Genomic DNA, 23,433 nt, shown 5'->3' on the forward strand with positions numbered 1-23,433 from the left:
ATACTTACTGAAATCTTTTGAATCTTTTCTGAACGCTTTCAAGTTTCACAACATCCTTACAGCATTTTAGTTTTGACTATGTGTTAACGGGAAGTTTGCAACTAAGATGACAGCATGTGATCATGGTCGAGTTGTCCTTCACATGCCCATTTATGCACCGTGATGGTAGATTATGGGCCTAGATTAGAGAGGTGCTGGAAAAGCACAGCAGGTCAGGCAGCATCCGAGGAGCAGGAAAATCGACATTTCAGACAAAAGCCCTTCATCAGGATTAGAACCAGGAATAGATGGTAGATCATGTGCAATTGCAGATTCAGCATTGTGATTCCAAGACCGTAGTCCTTCAGGAACCTACCTGTTTCATACAGTCATTGATTCAAATTCTCTCTGATAGGCCCCACTCTGTAAATCCTCATTTGTTTTTCATTGCTAACAGTTAGCTCCGGACAGCATATTCCATCCTCGCCATCGCAAAACCATTGACTCTGTGGAACAAAAACTCATTCCCATCATTGGAAGTCTGTTAATGATATGCATCTCAAGCTCCGAATCAATGTTTTAAGATACTGTTTTGCTTTTAAGTCACCTGTTAATCTTGGTAAACAAACAATGTGGTTAAGTGACTCTTGCTCAGCATTTTGATGGGATGTTTTCCCAGTAGCTGCCGATTTGGGTGTTGAACGGTAATCTGAATTAACAGGGCGAAGGGAGAAGTAATCAGTCATACAGTCATAGAATCATGGTGATATACAGCATGGAAACAGCCCCTTCAGTCTGACTTGTTCATGCTGACCAGATATCCTAATCTAATCTAGTCCTATTTGCCAGCTCTTGGCCCATATTCCTCCAAACCCCTCCAATTCACATACCCATCCAGATGCCTTTTAAATGTTGTAATTGTACCTGCCTCCACCACTTCCTCTGCCAGCTCATTCCATACATGCACCACCCTCTGCGTGAAAGAGTTGCCCCTTAGGTCCCTTTTATATCTTTCCCATTTCACTCTGAACCTATGCCCTCTAGTTCTGGACTCCCCCACCCCAGGGAAAAGACCTTGTCTATTTATCCTATCATAAGGTCCTTCATGATCTTATAAACCTCTTATAAGGTTGCCCCTCAGCCTCCGACACTCCAGGGAATACACCCCCAGCCTATTCAGCCTCCCCCTATAGCTCAAATCCTCCAACCCTGGCAACATCTTTGTAAATCTTTTCTGAACGCTTTCAAGTTTCACAACATCCTTCCAATAGGAAAGAGGCCAGAATTCCAAAAGTGGCCTAACTAATGTCCTGTACAACTGCAAAATTACCTCCTAACTCCCAAACTCAAATCCTTGAATGTTCTCACCTGTACGGCCAATCCTGGGGCAAAATTGTGGAACGCCTTCCCCAACAGCATAATGGATGTACCCACAATGTATGGACTGCAGCATCTCAAGAAGGCAAGTCTCCAACACTGTCCAATGGGAAATCAGAGATTAGGGATGGCCCAGCCAGTGAAGCCCATATCCCGTAAATGAAAGATAATGATAAAATCTTCCAAAGAGATGCACGTGCACTAGATTCTCAACCCTGTAAATCAAATTAGAAAGAGAAAAAGATAATCATTTTTCTTTCATGGCCCCGGGCCCAGCCAAAGCTGTTTACATCAAATACTTTTTTTTTGAATGTAGTCACAGTTGTGATCTGAAAACCCAGAAGCTGGGGAGAGGAAATGATGTGGGATGAAAGCAACATTTAGTGCAGATTGACTTTTTTTCACATCAGTGAGAACCACAGTAGAATCCCAGTACGGTTACAACCCAAAAGAAGGCCACTCAGCCCACCAAGCCTGTGCTAGCTCACCACGAGACCAAATTAGCTCACTGCGTTCCTATTCCCTTTCCCCAGAGCCCTTGCAATCTCTTTTCTTTTCAGGTGATTATCTAACTGTTTTGAAAACTCTGATTGAATCTGTCACACTCTCAGGCAGCGCACTCCAGATACTAACCACTTGCTGCCTAAAAATCGTTTTTTTCTTGATTTGCCTTTGGTTCTTTTACCATTCCATTTAGATTTGGTGTCCCCTGGTTCTCAATCATTCTGCCAACCAGAACAGATTTCTCCCCATGTTCTGGGTCCCATTTCCCTCATGATTTTAAAGCTTCTATCAAATTTCATCTTAGTCTCCTCTCCTCTAATTAAGAAAACAACGTAAAGACCAATATTTGAAAAGACTATCACTCTAAAATAAATCAACTTGAACTATATTTAAAATAATTTTGTTAATTGAAACTTGGTGTGTCTTTGTATAATCTTCAGGTGACTGAACTTTCATCCTCAAACTTGTGTCTTAATGTTTAGAAGGTATTTGTATTTATATAATTCAGTTTCTAACCAAAACTTTACATAATTTGCAAGCAAGAGGTTAAATGTTTTTTCATCCAATTCAGCATTTGGCCAGAGATATTCTTCCAACGGGGTTAAAATTCACCAGTTCATAAAGCAACCATTCTCAACTAAGGACCTGCGGCAATATTAATTATCATGAGCTGTTTTATGGACAAAACAAAACCTGATAGCTAAAAGCGCAGCTAATTGACAACGTTACAGTTTTTTATTTAGTACACAAGAACATGGATTTACCAACAGGAATTCCCTGGTGTCTCTGGAATAAGTAAAATAACTTTAGCATTGCACAGAATCTATCCCATTAATCATTTTATTTAAATTGTAAAGATAATGACTTACTCGCCAATAAATTTAATGAAACTGTACTTTATCTTGGTATGCTATCAGCAAGGACAATATCTGTGAACAGATTTCCAAAATGAATAAATAGTACTTGACAGAAAATGTCTTTGTTTTTTGCAATCTGGAGATTACGCACATTAATCTACAGAAACTCTGCTGCAGAGAAGGAACTGCTTCAGATTTGATATCTGCGGAATTATTTCAAAAGTGGTTGCCATGGACATATCAACATGTGCAGCGCTGAATGTGAAGGAAGGTTCATGAATCAATGCTGATCAGGCTCGTTCATGATTGAAATCAGTCAGTTTATAAAATGGAACGTTCTACACATCGGTTTGCTTTGAGATGTAATTTGTAAAAATGTCACTGATTCAAATTTCAAATATATAAGTGAATCTCTGATTGACTCCAACATTACTTTCAAGTATACTCAGTACATATACTGAAAATTTCAGTATGTAATTTTTATTTGAGGTGTTGTTATTTGAGTGGTTGCTTTATGAATTGGTGAATTTTAGGCCAGATGGAAGAAAAGCTCTGACCAAGTAGCTTTCACACTGTGTGGAAAGTGTAAAAGCCATTTGTGCAAATGATTAAAATATAACTGAACCGGTGTGGAGATGCAGAGAGCTTGGATTTTTTTAGAGAATTGGTCAGCTGATTTACAAATGCAGATTGATGCCAACAGTGTGGGTTCAGTTCTAGCTGAGGTGCAGAGATTTACCAGGACGCTGCCTGGATTGGAGGGCTTGTCTTATGAAGAGGGCTTGAGTGATCTAAGGCATTTCACACTGGAGAGAAGAAGGAAGAGAGGTGACCTGATAGAAGATGAGAGGTACAAGGTAATGAGAGGCATGGATAGAGTAGATAGCCAGAGACTTTTCCCCAGGGCAGAAATGGCTGTCATGAGGGGTCATAATTATAAGGTGATTGGAGGAAGGTGTAGGGGAGATGTCAGAGGTAGGTTCTTTACACAGAGAGTGGAGGGTGCGTGGAATGCACAGCCAACGGTGGTAGTAGAGTCAGAAACATTAGGGACATTTAAGTGACTGCTGGACAACACATGGACAGCACTAAATTGAGGGATGTGTAGGTTAGGTTAATCTTTGATTAAGATAAAAGCTTGGTATAACGTCATGGGCTGAAGGGCCTGTACTGTGCTGTACTGTTTTATGTTCTATGTTCAATGAGGTTTCAAGGAAGGACTCACCCTCTCCCATTGTCTGATGTGTGGTGATCCTCAGGCTCAGTCTGTGCCAGTTATCTCTCTCATGAGAAAGTAGAATTTACCTCTTACTTGGTTTTGCATTAAGCAGATCTGACTCTATTGAGGTAGCTGATTCCAATCAGTGTAGGAGTTGAATGACTACAGTTAGCCAGAACATTTATCAGTGTTGGGGAAGTGGATAAAGGGAACAGAGTTTCTGTTTCTATTACACATGAATCCTGAGAACAGGCTCATGTTTGACTGTGAGAAAGTGAAGACTGCAGATGCTGGAAATCAGAGTCAAAAAGTGTGGTGCTGGAAAAACACAGCCGGTCAGGCAGCATCCAAGGAGCAGAAGAGTCAATGTTTCAAGCATAAACTCTTCATCACGAATTTCTGATGCTCCTGCTCCTCGGATGCTGTGTGACTGGCTGTGCTTTTCCAGCACCACACGTTTTGATTCTTATGTTTGACTGTAACAGCCTTACAATGATGGAACTGTCTGCCGCCAATAATTGTCAGATACAATACATCAAGACTAGCTGCTTGGAGAGGTACCACAGTGTCTTTATTGTTACTAAACATTAACTGGTTTTGCATTTGGAACTATTGGCTATTCTTTCTTTTTGTGATACAGTTGCAGGGTAAGCAGGTATTCTTAGTCAATTGACATGTAATTAATCTTTCTGGTTCCTGTTTGATGGACTCACCAACAACTCACCAAGGGTTCTTTGACACCACCTTTCGAACATGGACCTCTAGCTCCCAAAAGGACAAAGGCAGCAGATACATGGGAACACCACCAACTTCAAGTTTCCCTTCCCATCACATAGATCCTGACTTGGAAACATATCACTGTTCCAAGGCTCACCATTCCAAGGGTCTCTCCCTAATAGCATTGTCAGTGTACCGATAGCAGATGGACTGTAGGAGAACAAGAAGACAGCTCACCATCACCTGCTCCTGGGAACTAGCGATAGACAATAAATGCTGGTCTAGAAACATCCAGCCCATTAATGGACCAAAAAAAAGGAATAAATTCATTTCAGACTGGAAAGGTACTCCAAGGACAGAAATCATTGAGTTCAGGTTAAAAGAGAGGGAGCTTAAGTACAGCACTAGTGAATAAAGATAGGTAACGCGTGAAAAATACAGAATGGAGTTCAGCTGTGGAAGTGCCTCAGTGTTGACCATGCACAGCTAAGCTGACAGGAGCTCTCCTAATCCCTGTAGTTCAGGAAGAATAAAGTGTTTCCGGTTGTTGAGGAGCCAGCTACATTGTGAGTAATTTCACCTTGGCATAGATGTCTTCAGGAACAGTTTGATAGCTCCTTGTCAACAATCAATGAACACATAAACCCCCTCATCACCCACATTTCCTGGCTATCTGTGCAAACTGAGTTCAGAGCTTGCAACCTATTTTCATGTACTTTTGCATCTCTGAATTCAATCACTGGAACATTGTCCAACGTTCCCATGTCAGCATCACACGCCTGGATGTCAGAATCATTTACCTAGTGTTTTCCCTTCATACCTATTCATTTTTTTTTCCTCCAGCACAAACATAACTGTATTTTGACTGGCGTGCCTTGCTAATCTGTAAGTGGTACTTCTCAAAAGGGCCCTGTTCATTGAGAACTCCGTGAATATTTCTTATGGGATTGCGCATGTATCCTTCCCCTTTCCTTTCACACTCTGTAAATTTCCATGTTTAGACTCATGTGCCACTGCTGCACATGTCTGATGCTGTCCACACACAATCACCATTCTGTAACTTCCATTCACTGTCAAGATATCAGGGTCCAACTGCATTCTGTTAATTGAACTATTGCAAGTCAAAGCACTCTTATGTTCTTTTGCCTTTTCCTCATGCCTCTTTTTAAACATCAATTTTCATTGAAATTTTTAATGCCTTAAAGTTTATCACAGCCATCGACCATGCCAAGAACTTGAAAAGGAAACAATTAAGGATCCCTTGTTAAATTGGCATATAGGCAATCAATCTGAAAATGACGAAAGAGTATTTAAGTGTTGCTACTTCACCAAATAGGCTGCAGAAACAAACTATTTGGCTCATTTGCTGGTATTTTACTTGACATGAGCTGTCTAATTTAATCCCACTCTCCTCATATCCTTTGAAATGCCCCTTTTTCATATAGCAATCTTATTCCCTTTCAAATCTAATTATTTTGGATGTTTTCATAAGTCTTACATTTCATGTGCATTGTTAATCAGCAGACACAAGTCTGCTTGCTGGGAAGAAGAATTCCCATTTATCGTTGCTGAAAGCTGCACAGATGACAAAAATAGTGTAATAGTTTTCAGGGAAAAAAACTACACAATGATTCTGTTCTGCTGATTGGAGACTTCTGTATCAGTACCGGAACTCTCTCACTCTCTCTCTCATGTTTTCTCCCCATCATGCAAGATTTTTGTCTCTCCACTATTACAATGCTTCATAAATCTTTCATTTCTTGTTCGTGTTTGCCTTGGAAATCCACCCGGCTTCCTCTGTTTGCATCCTCACTGATATTCACACCCCTCACACCGTCACCTGCTAAATTCTATGCTTTGTAACTCCTGTTTCCCTCACTCTTTCTTTGCTTCTTCAAGTTCATATAACTCGAGCTTGCAGGGTCACTTTCAGCTAATGTACTGGTCAGGTAAGTTCTGATCAAAGTGTTGCTTTGCACTGCGCCCAATTTAACTCTCCATTGATTTAAGCGCATAACGGGGTAAAGCAGTCAGTTTTCTTTCTGACATCTCTTAACTTCAAGCCAGAAGCTTTAAGTCTCACTGCAAAAGCTGAAGGCAGAGGCTTCAATGCAATAGTGAAGGAGCCCCACATTGTCAGCACGACAAACTGAGGCCTTGTTTTTTTTCAGTTGAATGTGAACACTGACATGAACTCTGACATAAAGAAGAGCAGGTTCTCTCTCTCTGTTTCTCTCTCTCTCTCTCTCTCTCTCTCTCTCTCTAGTGTCTTGGGCAATCATTCCCACACATCCAAAATTGGTAAACAAATTAGCTGATCATAATACTCTCATTACAGCTTGTGGAATCTTGCTGTGTGCGAATTGGCCGCCACATTTACCTACATTACAGTGATGATTCACTTAATTGACCAGGAAGAATGCCTAAAAGTTGTGGATGACGCTATATAAATGCAAGTTGCTCTTTCATTTCAAGCTCAGTAGGGCATTATGATGTACAGTACATGTAAAAGAAATAGGAATGGGGGACAACAGCCCGTCCTTTGTGGAGAATCTCTTACATTGCCCACTTTCTAATTAAGTTTAACACTGAAAAAAACACAATGCTATCAGATTGGAAGGTGTCATGATACTGAACGATAAATATTCTGGAGTGAATCCTGGGGAGTCATATCAGAGCACTGCAGTAAATAGAAGGAAGGCTGACAGCCATCTTGAAGTCTATTAGAAAGTTTAACTTGGTATGGATTAGTTTGGGGGTTGCAGGGTGCAAGTATTGAATTATATTCAAAGTCACAGTTTACCTGTTCATTAATTTATGGAACTGTACTAGACTCCACTGCATGACCTGCTTTCAATTAGCAGACACAAGCAAGCCAAAAGCGGAATCACTTCCAGACCCCTTGAATGTAAATCTTCGAACGGAATGGGGGGTTGACTCTGAGAGGAGCCCTAATAAAACAGACGCTGGTGTGTTTACGGAAGATTGAAGTTTTCATCTACCATTTAACAAAACCTCAAAAATGTCCTGATAATTAAGATAAGTTCAACTCACCCACAGATCTAATTTAGCTTTCCTTGTTTAATTCAGCTGATGCTATCCCGAGAGAGAGGGAGAGTAAAACCATCAGACAGAAAGGTCATTAGTGAAACTTCATTCCTTGTCTTTTCCAACCAACCAAGATTTAAACTGTAAAGCAAAGGACCTGACATAACCACAACAGGAGAATGTGAGAATGTAATTAGTCATGGGGCACATATGATCATTAGCTGTGGGGGTGAGGACAGACTGCCATTGGAATAGTTCTCTATCCTTTTGTGGGTTTGAAAGGATATCTAACCATTTAATTTCATAAAAGCAGCAAATGTTTAATAGCTATTACTTGGAGCCTGGCTTCTGTGTGAAAAGTTGACAGGATATTGCGTTTGATTTCCTAGCTCCAAATTACAACCGATCAAATTGTTTTCTTTAATAAAGGAGCATGAGATGAAGAGAACAATTAACTCAGCAGGATGGATCCCATCAGGAATTTGTTAACTATTGCTTGGTAGGCCACTATCGGAATACGGAGTGCACTTCTAGTCTCCCTCTGTAGGAAGGATGTTGTGAAACTTGAAAGGGTTCAGAAAAGATTGACAAAGATGTTGGAAGATTTGAGCTGATAGGGACAGACTGGTTGGCTGGGGCTGTTTTCCCTGGAGCATCGGAGGCTGAGGGGTGACCTTTTAGGGGTTTACAAAATCATGAGGGGCATAGACAGGGTGAATAACCAAGGTCTTTTCCCCGGGTGGGGGAGTCCAGAACTAGAAAGCATAGGTTTAAGGTGACAGGAGAAAGATTTAAAAAGGACCTGAGGGGCAACATTTTCAGACAGAGGATGGTGAATGTACAGAATGAGCTGCAAGAGCAAGTGGTGGAGGCTGGTACAATTACAACATTTAAAAGGCATCTGGATGGATACGTGAATAAGAAGGGTTCATAGGTATATGGGCCAAATGCTGGCAAATGCGAATAGATTTATTTCAGATATCTGTTCCGTATGGATGGGTTGGACTGAAGGGTCTGTTTCTGTGCTGTACATCTCTATGACTCAATGATTCCAAATCCTGAGGAGAAGCAGAAGTTCGGAACTCCCAAAAGCATCATTCGTCTCAGAAAGATGAAGGGAAAAATTAAGTTCAAAGCTACTTCCTTCATTTACCCTGAATTGTAATTCATGTTATTGAATGGTACACAAAATCAAAGTGAATCAAAGCTCAGTACAGTACAGCTGGAGATTTTTTTACTTGTTCCATCAAATGCTGTTCAACTCAATGACATAGGTCAGACCATACAAGCTCAGCAAATTATAACATATGCATATAAATTCCTTAGCATCCTCCCTTAAAAATGCAGAATCGTATCTTAATTACAGTCTTGTATGATTTTGTTGAGATAATGTGACAATCATCTTTCTCAGTTTTCAAACGATGACAATGTATCTTACACATAGAATATACTTTCAGCTATCCCAGGGCGTTGTTCAGAATGAGATGAGTGAGATGCTGACAAAAATGTTCTCGCATTAAATGCACACTGAGTTAAACCGAGTAAACTAAACTTATTAAGCCAAGCATTAAATATATGATCAGAGTCGAGAGTGTGGTGCTAGAATAGCACAGCCAGTCAGACAGCATCCGAGGAGCAGGAGAATTGACGTTTGAAAATAATTGTGACATCAAACACACACACTTTAAAAAAAGAGAGACTGGCTGCTACAGACAGTAAGAATATATATAGGCTATGCATTTTGAATGCTATTAGAGTCCCTGGGGTTTGATTTGAACCTGAGAGTACTGTTTTTAATGGCTGACCTGTGTCTTCAGCAGCAACAAACTCTTTGAATATCTTTGAGTTCTCAGTTGAATCTCAGAGAATACAGCAGCGTATAGATCAGCTGGAGGCATGGGTAGAAACATGGTTAATCTGGACAAATGTGAGGTGATGCATTTTGGAAGACCAAGTACAGGTGGAAATTATATCGGGATGAAGAGCTTAAGCTCGAAACATCGATTCTGCTGCTCCTTGGATGCTGCCTGACCTGCTGTGCTTTTCCAGCACCACACTCTCGACTCTGATCCTTAGCATCTGCAGTCCTCACTTTCCCCAAGTAAATATATGTTGCACAGTGTATCATAATAAAGATACTGCGAGATGCATTATCTTACTTTGAAGCCATCCCCTTCAACATGTTAATCACCAGCTTCATGCTGCAAATTAGAAATCAAAATGTGACCAATTGTCTTTCCAAGTTGTACATTTTTCTAAAAAGTGTGGGCAATGGATAACATTGTCGATTGTGTGATATCAGAAGAACATTTGCAAGTGTAATCATGTGTACTTCAACCTTTCTGTGCATCTGTTGGCGCAGTAAAGGAAGAGCATAATATATTTGTGTGTATGATTGAATTGATTGGCACCACATCCACAAGCATCCACTCCCTCCACCATCGACACTCCGTCGCAGCAGTATCTACATGATGCATTGCAGAAATTCACCAAAGTCCCTCAAACAGAATGTTCCAAACCCCTGACCACTTTCATCTAGAAGGTCAAGGGCAGCAGATATATGGGAATACCACCATCTTCAAGTTCCCCTTGACTTGAGGTGTAACTATATTGCCATTCCTTGGCTGTCGCTGGTCGAAAATTCTGGAATTCCGTCCCTAATCGCATTTTCGGTCAACCTGCTGTGAGTCGGCTGCAGCTCGCCACCATCATCTCAAGGGCAACTAGGGATGGGCTTAAATGCTGGCCCAGGTAGCAATGCCCACATCCCACAAAGTCAATAAATAAATTAAAAATGTGAGACCACTTCATCGTGGGCTGTGTATTAGCTCAGTTGGCTGCACTATTGGCTTACAATGCAGAGTGATGCCAACACTATGGGTTCTGATCCTGTACCAGCTAGAGTTACCATGAATGTACTACCTTCTGTCCCTTCATCTGAGGAGTGTCAAATAAGACTCTCGAATAAGAAAGTAGTTCTTTGGGAATACAATGATTTTAAGCTTTTGTTAGACCACAAATAAATATATTTAGAATGCAGTAGGCACACTTCAACTGAAATATAGTACTTGTCAAATTAAAGAGCCAACTACAAGGTTTCCTAAGTGAAAGGAAAGGATCTTATTATTCACTAATCCCTTGAAAAATAAATAATTGTGAGATCAAACACACATACACACACACATAAACACACACACACATAGAGTACAGATGTAAAGTTTAAAAAAAAAGAGACTGGCTTCTACAGACAGTAAGAATATATAGGCTATGCATTTTAAATGCTCTCAGAGTCCTTGGGGTGTTTTGAACCTAAGCGTACAGTTTTTTAATGGCTGACCTGTGTCTTCAGCAGCAACAAACTCTGAATATCTTTGTGTTCTCAGTAAATCTCAGAGGATACAGCAGCATCTCTGTTGGAGACATGGGCAGAGAAATGTCAGATGGAGTTTAATTTGGACAAATGTGAGGTGATGCATTTTGGATGGTCAAGTACCGGTGGAAATTATACAGTGAATAGCAGAACCCTCAGGAGTACTGATATGCAGGGGGATCTGGGTGTACAGGTCCACCGATCATTGAAGGTGGCAGTGCAGATAGATAAGGTAGCAAAAATGGCCTATGGCAGGGCTTGCCTTCATTGGGAGGGGCATTGAGTAGACAAGTTATGCTGCAGCTCCGTAAGATTGTAGTGAGGCCACACTTGGACTATTGCGTACAGTTCTAGTCACCACACTGCCCAAAGGATGTGGATGCTTTGGAGAGGGTACAGAAAAGATTTACAAGATGTTGCCTGTATAGGGGATTTTAGCTATAAAGATAGACTAGATTTGTTTTCACTGGAACACAGAAGATTGAGGGGTGAGCTGATAGAAGTTTATAAGATTGTGCATGGCATGGAGAGAGTGGAAAGTGGAAGTCTTTTTCCTAGGTTGGAGGGGTCAATTACTAGGGGACACGGGTTCTGGGTGTGGGGTAGAGGGGAGGGGGGGAGTTTAAAAGAGATATGTGGGGCAGAAAGGGTGGTGAGTGCTTGGAACGTGCTGCCAGAGGAGGTGGTGGAAGCAGACACAATAGCAGCATTCACGAAACACCTGGACGAGTACATGAATAGGAAGGGAATAGAGGGATACAGATCCTGTAAGGGGAGCCAGTTTTAGTATGGAAGGGCAAAATGTGTTGCCACAGGCTTGGAGGGCCTGTTCCTGTGCTGTATTGTTCTTTGTTCTTTGTTCTTTGAATGGTTTCTCCAATTGGCTTTTTCACCGAGCTAAAGAGGAGGGAGGAGACAGAGATATATCAACTTCCCAATTTTGTTATTGCCAATGCATACTATATTCTCTCTGCAGTGCTCTACAAAAGTAATTTTTGAAATGGGCCGAAGGGCTTGTTTCCACACTGTAGGTAATCTAATTAAAATCATTTGAGTCTTTCCAAGTCTGTTCCCATTGCTTCTCCAAGATGGATCCTCCAGAAGCAAATTATTATGTTGAATATGGGCCACTTACCAGAAATTGAAATGTCAGTGGTAAATGGCGTTCAACCTGGATATGTGTGAAGTGATGCACTTGAGCAAATGGGAATGCATGATGAATGGCAGGACCCTGGGAAGCACATTTGACCATAATGGCGACAGCATCATTTCCTTAGTTACTGAATGGTGGAGAAGCATTAGGGGAGGGTGGTGTGTTCAACAGGTTGTAGGCAGGACAAAATGATAGCTGACCTTTATCACAGTTGCACAGGGTGTCATTTATGACGTTGACAAAAGCTATCTCAGCACCGAAGCATTGGCAGAAATCTGATTGGAGGGTTTCAAATGTGGAATTCCAGAAAATATTTGCATGGATTTAGGAGGCATCCAGATTTTTTTCGAGCAGTGAAGATGTGGAGATAGTTTGCAAGGTTAGAGATATCAAGGATTGAATTTTTTTGTGGTTCAGAGAGGTGATGATTGCAAATTTAACATTGAGGGGCACAATGCCTGAAAAGATTGAATTATTTACCAGGGTAAGATATGACATTTAAGAGACTGCTGGCAATGCATATGGTCACAGAAATGTGAGGGTACATACATGAGGATCAATGGTTGGCACAATATCGAGGGCTGAAGGGCCTGTTCTGTGCTGTACTGTTCTATGTTCTATGTTCTATGACACCAAGGTTGCAAAGAGTCTGATTAGATTAGATTACTTACAGTGTGGAAACAGGCCCTTCGGCCCAACAAGTCCACACCGACCCGCCGAAGCGCAACCCACCCATACCCCTACATATACCCCTTACCTAACACTACGGGCAATTTAGCATAGCCAATTCACCTGACCCGCACATCTTTGGACTGTGGGAGGAAACCGGAGCACCCGGAGGAAACCCACGCTGACACGGGGAGAACGTGCAAACTCCACACAGTCAGTCGCCTGAGGTGGGAATTGAACCCAGGTCCCTGGCGCTGTGAGGCAGCAGTGCTAACCACTGTGCCACCGTGCCACCATTGTCTGGGTGGGACAATGGCCATAGCAAGGTTGGATTTAACGGTCAGGACTAATATTGTGGCAGCAGCTGCAAATAATTCTTTTTTAAATTCATTCACAGGATAAAGGTATTGCTAGCTAAGCTGGCAATTAAGAGTCAACTGCATTGCTATGTAGGTCCGACTTTCCCTAAAGGACATTAGGGAACCAGATGGGTCTTTCCCACAACTGTCATTGGTAATTGTTAAGATCCTAATTCTGTTTTTGTGACTGAATTCAATCTGCCATGGTGGGATTTGAACCTGAAGCCCCCCCAGTATATTACCGGGGTGTCTGGATTAACAGGCCAGTGATAATGCCATTAGCCCATCACCTCCCCACCGGGTTGTTTCAACCTTCCTAATATTTAATTGTTGTAGACACAGCTTTATTCTTTTTCCAAATAGTTAAATTCTAATGGACACATCCCTGAACTGATCTTTACTTAGTTACCGTGTTGTGCTTTACCAAGTTTTAAACCGTGAAGTTTCTTCTGAAATTATTGTCAGTAAACCGAGGACAATGTTGATCTTTCCAGGATATCACCACTGCTTCCATACATACAAAGACAGAGACTCAGCACTCCTGCATGCTGATTTCTTGCCAGGCCATCTTCCAGGGTGGAATATACATCTGGAGTATAAAGTTAACTGTGTTCATGATGACAAGAGTATGTTTAATTAACACTTTTTTTTAAAAAAAGATCCATCTATCAGCTTCAATAACACTCTTTGGGGAAGGAAATCTGCCATGCCTTCCTGGTCTAGCTGATATGACACTTGAGACTTTTAGTAAAGTAAATGTTTCTTAACTGGCCTGGGAAACCACTCAGCTACATCCAGTGGTAGCTCACCTCCACCTCCTTAAGGGTAATCAGTGATAGACAATAAATGTTGGCCACAGCTCTGGAAAAGAATACAAATTATCAACAAAGCTCTGTTTAAAGAAGCTGCTATGGGAAGATTATGCAGTAGTACCATTTGTTAAGGAGCTGTATAGTTATGCAGCTTGTCAACAGATTCTGCTTTTACTGCTGACCCATTCTGAAATGTCTCATATCCTCACAGTCACTGCATTTTGACTATTTAGCCCTATGCCAGAGCAAGGCACACTTACAAAGCACAACTTACAGTGGAATATCTTATCTGGACAGGATGCAATGGCATGTTTGTCACTGTGTATGCACTCTATCGGCTGCAAGATATTAAGATTGCTTGTTGATATCTTGGGATAGACCATTCAAACCCTCAAGTCTGCTACACCATTCAATTAGATCATAGCTCTACGGTTCCTTAACTGTGATTGTTCAGCCGCGCTTCAGAATGTCCATAACTAACAAAAATTAAGACATCTCAGTTTTGAAGGTTTACAATTGACTCCCTTCCCCCAAAATCAAAAGCCTTCTGTGGGGGGACAGCGTTCCAGATTACCACTCCTCTGCTTGTGAAGAAAGTGCTTCCTGACAGTACCATTGAACTGTTAAAGTCAAATTTAAAGACGTTAGTTTCTAAAATAATTTCTTTCCATTCACTCTGTCAACTTCTAACTATATCCTTAACACCTCCAAACCTGAATGATCCATTCTGAAGGGAAACAGATTGAGTCATAGAATTGTATAGCAGACCCTGTGTACAACTTATCCTTGCTGACCAGATATCCTAAATTAAACTAGCCGCATTTGTCAGCATTTGTAAACATTGCCTATTCATATAACCATCCTTTTAAATGTTGTAATTAGTCAATGCAACCTGTCCTCATAAGTTAACCTCTTTAACTCCAATATCATTGTTTTAAAGCTATTCCACAAGATCAATATAGGTCTTCTTAAATTAAACACTACATTCCAGATACAGTTAATCCAGATCTTTATAAAACTGTTGCATAACTTCCAAACCCTACTATCTTGCACAACAAAGTCGCAATTAGGATGAAACTTGAACTGCCACCAATATTTTTAAATGTTTCTTTTTTTTGGGGGGGGTGGTATGGAATGGATGGAGTTAGACCGGTGACCACTTCCTGAGCTGACAGTTTCTCATCGCGAAAGCTCCTTTTCCCCAGCCCCACTCTCCTTCCACCACTCTGCTACTTGGTTGAAGTTTTGTAACTTTCAATTACACTCGGCTCTCCATCAAGTTTGCAGATAATATTCATCTGTTTTTATTTACAAGTAAACAGTCCCTGCCTACCCTCTTGCCAAAAGAGCTAAGAAAAATCTGCAATTGAACAAAACAAAACGCAGGAGGCAGAACAAAACAAATAAACAAGATAAAATAGATCACAGCACAGCATTGCAACAATAACTTATGTTCATGTAGCACCTTTAACATAATGAAGTGTCTTAAGGCGTTTCACAGGGGCATGACAAAACAAATCATAACACCAGGTCTCATAAGGAGATGTTAGGTCAAATGATCAATAAAATTGGTGATAGAGGGAAGTTTCTTAAATGATGAAAGGGGAGTGGAGAGATGGAGTTGTAGAGAGGAAATGTCAGAGTTTGGGGCTTGGCCAACTGAAGACACAGGAGAGAGTGAGGTCTGCAGATGCTGGAGATCAGAGCTGAAAATGTGTTGCTGGAAAAGCGCAGCAGGTCAGGCAGCATCCAAGGAACAGGAGATTCGACGTTTCGGGCATGAGCCCTTCTTCAGGAATGAGGAAAGTGTGGCCAGCAGGCTAAGATAAAAGGTAGGGAGGAGGGACTTGGGGGAGGGGCGTTGGAAATGCGATAGGTGGAAAGAGGTCAAGGTGAAGGTGATAGGCCAGAGTGGGGGTGGGGGCGGAGAGGTCAGGAAGAAGACACAACTGAAGAAACAGCCACGAATAGTGCAGCAATAATGATTAGGGTGCGTACATTGTAAGTATTACAGGATATCCAGGAAGATTATGGGACTCAAGAGATTAGAGAGAGGGACTTGAAAAATAATAGGAATTTTAAAATCAAGTAATTGCTCAATGTAGGTCATGAGCACAGAGACAATAGGGGAAACAAGACATCAAGGAGCCAAATTTCTGACGATCTAAGTTTCCAGAGGGTAAAATGTGGGAAGGTCAGTTCAACGTGTGTTGGAATAGTCAAGGTCTGAGGTAATGAAGACACAAATAAGGCCTTCAGCAGCAGATGTGCTGAGACAGGGACATGTCACAGAGGTGAAAATTAGCAAAAGGCTCAGAAGTGAAAAGTGGTCAGAAAAATTAGCAGGAGAATTTCCTTCCAACAAACCTTGTCCCAGCTTTCCTGCAGCTGCAAATGTGTTGCTGGTCAAAGCACAGCAGGCCAGGCAGCATCTCAGGAATAGAGAATTCGACGTTTTGGGCATAAGCCCTTCTTCAGGAATGAGGAAAGTGTGTCCAGCAGGCTAAGATAAAAGGTAGGGAGGAGGGACTAGGGGGAGGGGCGATGGAGGTGGGATAGGTGGAAGGAGGTCAAGGTGAGGGTGATAGGCCGGAGTGGGGTGGGGGCGGAGAGGTCAGGAAGAGGATTGCAGGTTAGGAGGGCGGTGCTGAGTTGAGGGAACCGACTGAGACAAGGTGGGGGGAGGGGAAATGAGGAAACTGGAGAAATCTGAATTCATACCTTGTGGTTGGAGGGTTCCCAGGCGGAAGATAAGGCGCTCCTCCTCCAGCCGTCGTGTAGTTGTGTTCTGCCGGTGGAGGAGTCCAAGGACCTGCATGTCCTCGGTGGAGTGGGAGGGGGAGTTAAAGTGTTGAGCCACGGGGTGATTGGGTTGGTTGGTTCGGGCGGCCCGGAGGTGTTCTCTGAAGCGTTCCGCAAGTAAGCGGCCTGTCTCACCAATATTCAAACTTATAGGGCAAGCTTTGATTATTCATGTTCACAGCAGCTGGAAAGCCTGTCTCAGCCTGTAAATATCCCAAAATGTCCATCAGGGGAAAACATTCTTCAATTCACTTTTTATTTGTGAATGGGTAGGTGCCAATTCTGTTATTACAATAACAAGATGTTTCTTGATGAGGCATTGATGAGTGTCCTTTGACATTTATAGTGGAATTTAAACAGACATAAAGCAGCATTTGTGATGTTAATTAGTAGAAATACTTGCATTGCTTTAATGCTGAATTCTAACTTAATGCTGGTACAAATTGCTCAGTAGTATCTGCAGATGTTTGGGTCAATGTATCATTGCAGTATGTGAGATATAAATGTCTCTCATAATGTCATGTAGCTAAGTGCCATGTCATGGCACTGGCGAATGACATGGGATAAGCTGTTGTCAGTCTCCAATAAACTAAAATTAATCATAATGAGCTTAATTCCATTTTGCAGATCAACAATGTGTCCCTATGATTAAAACAACCTTTAAAAGTGCTCATTGGGCAGTTCTGTAAGAAAGAATTTACTCCATTAGATGATTAAAGAGCTAGCTCATTGCTGGAAGTATCAGTTTCCACAGATTACAGCTTACCAATGCCTATTCATTTATAACGTAAGTAGCTATTTACACCCATTCAGCTTCCTCAGTATTGGCTGTGTCTGCTGGGCTTGTTTGTATTAGTTTGTCTCTCTTGGTGAGTGTGGGATCAGTGTTTCCAGTGAAGGAAGTCAAGGACATTGCCAAAGGAAATGGTTAAGATTTACTGTATTAGTTAATCATTAATGACTACATTAATGGGCTTACTCTATAAACTCCTCAGTTCAGATGGACAGCCTCACAGATACAAACCATAGGAACATATCATAGATTGTAAGTAGACCATTCAGCCCATCAAGCCTTTCCATTCTAGCCTCAAGCCATTCTAGATCCTGGCAAATCATCTACCCCAATGCCATTCTCTTTTATGGATTTCCAGTTTAATCTTTTGGCTTATTCACCTTCATTGCCATTTTCCTGGGTTATATCAGATCCCTTGATTTCATTAGATATTTTCTAATCAACCCTGTTCAGAGATGTTAATACACACCTCTGGAGCAAGGGGCAGTTGAATTCTCTCCTGGAAATATATTGATGACTTAGCCTCCACAACCCTCTGTGAGACAATTCAAAAGATTTGTGAGTCCCTGAGTGAAGAAAGTTTCCTCAAGTATTAAATGGCTTGCTCCTTATTCCGAAGCATTGGCGTCTAATTCTTGCCCTCCCAGCTAATGGAATCATTATTTCTACATCTGCTCTGTCAAACCCTTTAAGAACTCTGTCTGTCAACTCCTAAAAGTTACAGTGATTCTTGTCAATGTTGGGTTTGACTTTTATTATAATTTAGAACAAGGGGCAATTCTTTATGCTTCAATGACTTCATCAGTGGGCAATCATCTATGAAGGTTGGATGGTTTCATGTGAGAGTTTAATGCACTGCCACTTCTCTTCCAGAAGTGCACACCTTGAAGAAGTTCCTCTTTTACAGGATTTCCAGTTTAATCTTTTGGCTTATTCACCTTCATTGCTTTCCATTTCTCTCTTAGGGTTTGATAAAATGTTTGTTAGAGCTGGTTTTGGTAGCCTCATCTCCTTCCCCAGTGACAGTCACCAGCTCTATCTTACCCCACACGGACTCCAAATGAATTCCCATCCTTCATGTTTCAAATCCGCCCAGGATTCCAGGTGTCTCCGTGACATGTAATATTCTTCAGACGTCTGCTCCTGCCACATCCTGAGATCCATACTCAGTGCCATGCACTGCCACATACATATTCTTGACCCCTCTCTCCAGCAACAACCCCTCAATCTCAGGGCTATCTCTATTGATGCCATCGTTTTTGGAAAGACATGATACTGAACTCTTCTTTCATTGCCTTTGATTCTGTGCCCACTCCTTTTGGTTAGAAGCCCTCTCCCTGCCACACAGACCCTTTCACCCATCTCCAATACTATCCCTCTATCTGCAAACCACCTAACCATACCCCCACCTCCCCACCACTCTGTCTTCCTTCGTGCACCTCAGCTCTTCATTAAGAACTGACGACGTGACATAGGCTGCCTCCATTTCTCTGCTCCCCTCACCCACTCTAACCTGTGAACTTGCTGCACTTTGTTCTGTCAAGTCTAACCCTGACTGTGTTATTGAACTCACTTACAAAGAAAAGTCACTGGACACAAAACATTGTCTCCCAGCACTGATGCTGCCAGGCCTGCTGAGATTCTCCAACACTTTCTGGTTTTTATTTCAGCCCTCTGGCCTCTGCCTATTTTGTTTTTGTGATCAGAAGAGAAGAACATGGTGCTGGTCAAACAGAAGGTTAACCCTCTTGCACCTGTACATAGAAGATAGGAGCAGGAGGTGGCCAGTCAGCTCCTTCAGCCTACTCCACCATTCAATATTCTCATGGCTGGTCATCGAGCCCAGTACCCTAATTACACCCTCACCCTTTATTTGTTGATCCCTTTAGCTGCCAGAGCTATATCTACATCCTCTTGAATCCTTTGGTCTGAACCACTTTCTATGGTAATGAATTCTACAGGTTCACCACTCTCTGGGTGAAGACATTTCTCCTCATGGGTAGTGTTGTAAAACAGAGAGAGACCAATGGGTGCAGGTACATAATTCTTTGAAGTTTTTGTCACATGGAGATAGGGTGGTTAAGAAGGCATTTAGCTTGTCTTCATTACTCAGACTTTTGAGTTTAGGAGCTGGAATATCATGTTGAGGTTGTACAGGAGGTCTCTTCTGGAGTACCGTGTCCAGTTCTGGTCACCCTGCTATAGGACGGATACTATTAAGCTGCAGAGTGTTCAGAAGAGGTTTACCAGGATGTTGCCGGGAATAGAGGGTTTGAGTTATAAGGAGAGGCGGGATAGGCTGGGACCTTTTTCACTGGTGTATAGGAGGCTGAGGAGTGAAGGATATAGGTAAGATGAGTGGCATGTGTCTTTTCCCTAAGGTGGGAGATTTCAAAACTTGAGGGCATGTTTTTAAGGTGAGAGGAGAAAGATTTAAAAAAGCAATGAAGGGAACATTTTTTACACAGAGAGTGGTTAATGTGTGCAATGAATTTCCGGAACATGTGGTGGATGTGGGTACAGTTAAAACAGTTGGAGGGATATGGGCCATACCCACAGGGAGGTGGGACTAGTTTAGTTTGGGATTATGGTCAGCATGTACTGGTTGGACCGAAGGATTTGGTTCCTGCTGTATATGACTCCAGGACTCCTAAAAGGTTTACCCCTTACCTTTAAACTATGATCCCTGGTTCTAGACTCCCCCATACTATTGGACATATCCTTCCTGCATCTAACTTGTCTTAGTCCTATTAGTTTTAAATGTTTCAATGAGATCTCCCCCCTCATTCTTCTAAATTCCAGTGACCACAATCCAATCTGAATCAATCTCTCCTCATACATAAATCATGTGCAATGCAGTCTTGCTGTGGATCAGGCTTGCCAGATAGGCATTGCTTTGAATTGATTTGAATTATTATTGTCACATATACCTAAGTACAGTGAAATGTTTTGTTTTGTGAGCAGTACAGGCAGATCATAGCAAACAAGGACATGCAGATCCCAGGGTGCTTAAACAGAGCAAGGCATGCAGGTTACAGGCTGCACAGGAGATGCACAAACCAAGATCAACATTAGATTTGAAATTAAAGAGGTCCATTCAGCAGTCGAATAACAGCAAGGAAGAGGCTGTTGATGGCTGTGTTCGGACTCTGCATTATCTGTTTGATGGACGAGATTGGAAGAGGGTATTACCGGGGTATCTTTTCAGATAAACAGTAGGAGATGCAAGTGGCTGCAGCTCTTAAAGTATCACAGCAACTGTCTTGAAAGAGCTTGTTGCTGGAATTCTCTGTCTGACCCGCACAATCACCCCTTGTAAGCTTAATCCCTATCGGAACTACTTTGTACATGCTTCTTATACTTCACTGTTTGTTCAACTGAAAGAAATAAAGTTGTCAAATCCTACTCCAGCTTAAATGTGTGGACAAAGTAAAGAGTACGACTGGATGTAAGTTTTGGCTGGTAACATAACAGAGTATTCAGCCAGAAACGACTGACTTGTCAGGAATTTACTCTTTACAGTTAACTTGGGGGGAAAACATAGTAGAAAGAGACATTTTTCAATTGGAGCTGATTTAAAATCTTCACTTATCAGGTAATTCACATAAATGGAAGCATCTGTTTTAAGGTTGGTTGTAATAAGTGTTAATAAAATCTGGCTGTGTTCTGTTTATAGCATCAAACCCCCATCTTAAAAACACTTTAAGGGCCAATATTTCATATTGTTTTAACTGCTTTATGATTATTTACCTTAATGCCATGACGCCACTTAATTAATGCTTAAAAGCTGCTGTGCCCCATGTAATATAGTGGAGCTGAAAGCCTTTCAGCATTCCTTTCAACATACATTAACTTTACCACAAAGTTAATGGTTTGAGAAAAGATCTATGAAAAGCCTGGTGAAATAAATATAGCCTAGATCTTTAATCTACAGAGATAATTATAAGCCACTGGCATGTCTGCTGCTTAATTGCTTTTTGAAGGTACAAATTCAAATAAATTCGACAAGGAACCACTCCAATTTTTCTTTGAGAGCAAAAAATAGCTGCTGAAGTTAAGCCAAGACGTGTAATATTGCGACCTCTGGTCGAACAATTTAGCACCAATATTGCTTCTGTTGCATGATTGAGAAGTCAAATGAAAATTAGGCTGGACAGGTTGTGTCAGTGGTGACTCATTCGAGGTTCCTAACTTAAGAATGACTCCCATCATTCGGAGGTGTTCACCCATGCCACTAGCCAGAGAGAGACATTTGATACAAGTGTGTTAAACATTAACATGACAACATACCGAACAATAATTCCTACCCTATCCTCTGAAATGCAAACTGAATTGCAAAGCGTAATGACACCCAGCCAATCACAGCAGAATACAAGCACTAAATGATTTGTTTAAATTTAAACTTATCGGCTCTTGCTATCAGACCTCCCCTCCTACACCAGCCCAAACTGTATTTGGTGTTTTAACCAGGAGGGAATGTCGATCTTCCCCAAGGTTTTGCTATTATTTGTAGCTGATCAGCTGACGCGCTGTTGGTATTGAAGTAGGACATCTGGGTGTCCCCTTCCACCTTAAGTTAGAGTGTACCACCATGCCCAGTTTAGCAATGGTGAATAGGTTTCCAAGGCTGACTAATAAGCACACCTGAGCTGCTATCAGTGCTCAGGAAGAAGACAAATTGCAGTGCGTGCTGAGATAGATAAGCAAGATAGGTAAGTTGTGAACGTTGGATGGGGAGTAATCAATGAAGCTAGGGAGCAGATTCTGGAAGACAAACAGAGAGGGAGAAAATTGGGTAACATCTTGATGGGGGAACTCCCAAAGCATGCCTGATTCACGATTCTCCCTCATCTTCAACACATTACACATATTGGTCTTTCCACTACTGCCCACATCCCAGTATTTTGTCAGTAGAATTGAGAGCCTTAAAATAGACAATATTTCAATAAGTTTTTTGTTTCAATGTCAATGGGTCTAAAGGCAATGGATTTATAGGTGTCCCCCTCAAAGTTTGGGAAAGAGCCATGAGTTGGCAAGAAGACATGAGCTCTCTATTTGATGCACCCACCACCCCCTCAACCCCTCCTCAACCCTGAAAATGTGCTCAGAAAGGGATGACCATAAACTCCAGCCCAATGCTATTAACTAGGAGTTGGATGAGGCTGGTCAGAACTTTGAAATTGCAATCAGACTTCAACTGTTTTTCCCAATATTTTCTTTTGCAGCATATTTTTGATATCTCTAAAATAGCAAAAGGTTAGTGGTCACAGTTTTAAAAATCTTAACAGGTCCAATGCTTTTTGGGATAGACATTTAGATCTTCACTTAACCTTCTGTGTTAAAGAGTCTTTCATGACTAAATTCCTAACTCGACGAAATGATTTTGACTTTTGTTTCAGAAGCTTTCAGCATACGACATTCTCAAGTGAACAACATTAAGATGTGACTATCATATTCCAGCTCAAAAGTGAGCTACAGCCAACAGAACAATATCCGTCACTAATACTACAAGATTTGTACATAATGAGCCCTTCATTTCTGTCTAGATGCTCCAAACCTTGTTGATGCTGTGTATATGAATCTGGGTGAACACTGTCAAGGAAATATTGCTATAGCCGAACTTCTACAGGAGCACTTGCTGACATCTAAATGCTTCATTGTTCTATTTCATCTCTGTTGATGTTTCATAGTTTTCATATGTATATTATCCATCATAAACTACATGGTAAATTATTTGCATGTCTCTTGTCCACAAACTCTATCTCTTGATGGTC

This window comes from Hemiscyllium ocellatum, chromosome 43 (assembly GCF_020745735.1).
Source record: "Hemiscyllium ocellatum isolate sHemOce1 chromosome 43, sHemOce1.pat.X.cur, whole genome shotgun sequence".
NCBI lineage: Eukaryota > Metazoa > Chordata > Chondrichthyes > Orectolobiformes > Hemiscylliidae > Hemiscyllium > Hemiscyllium ocellatum.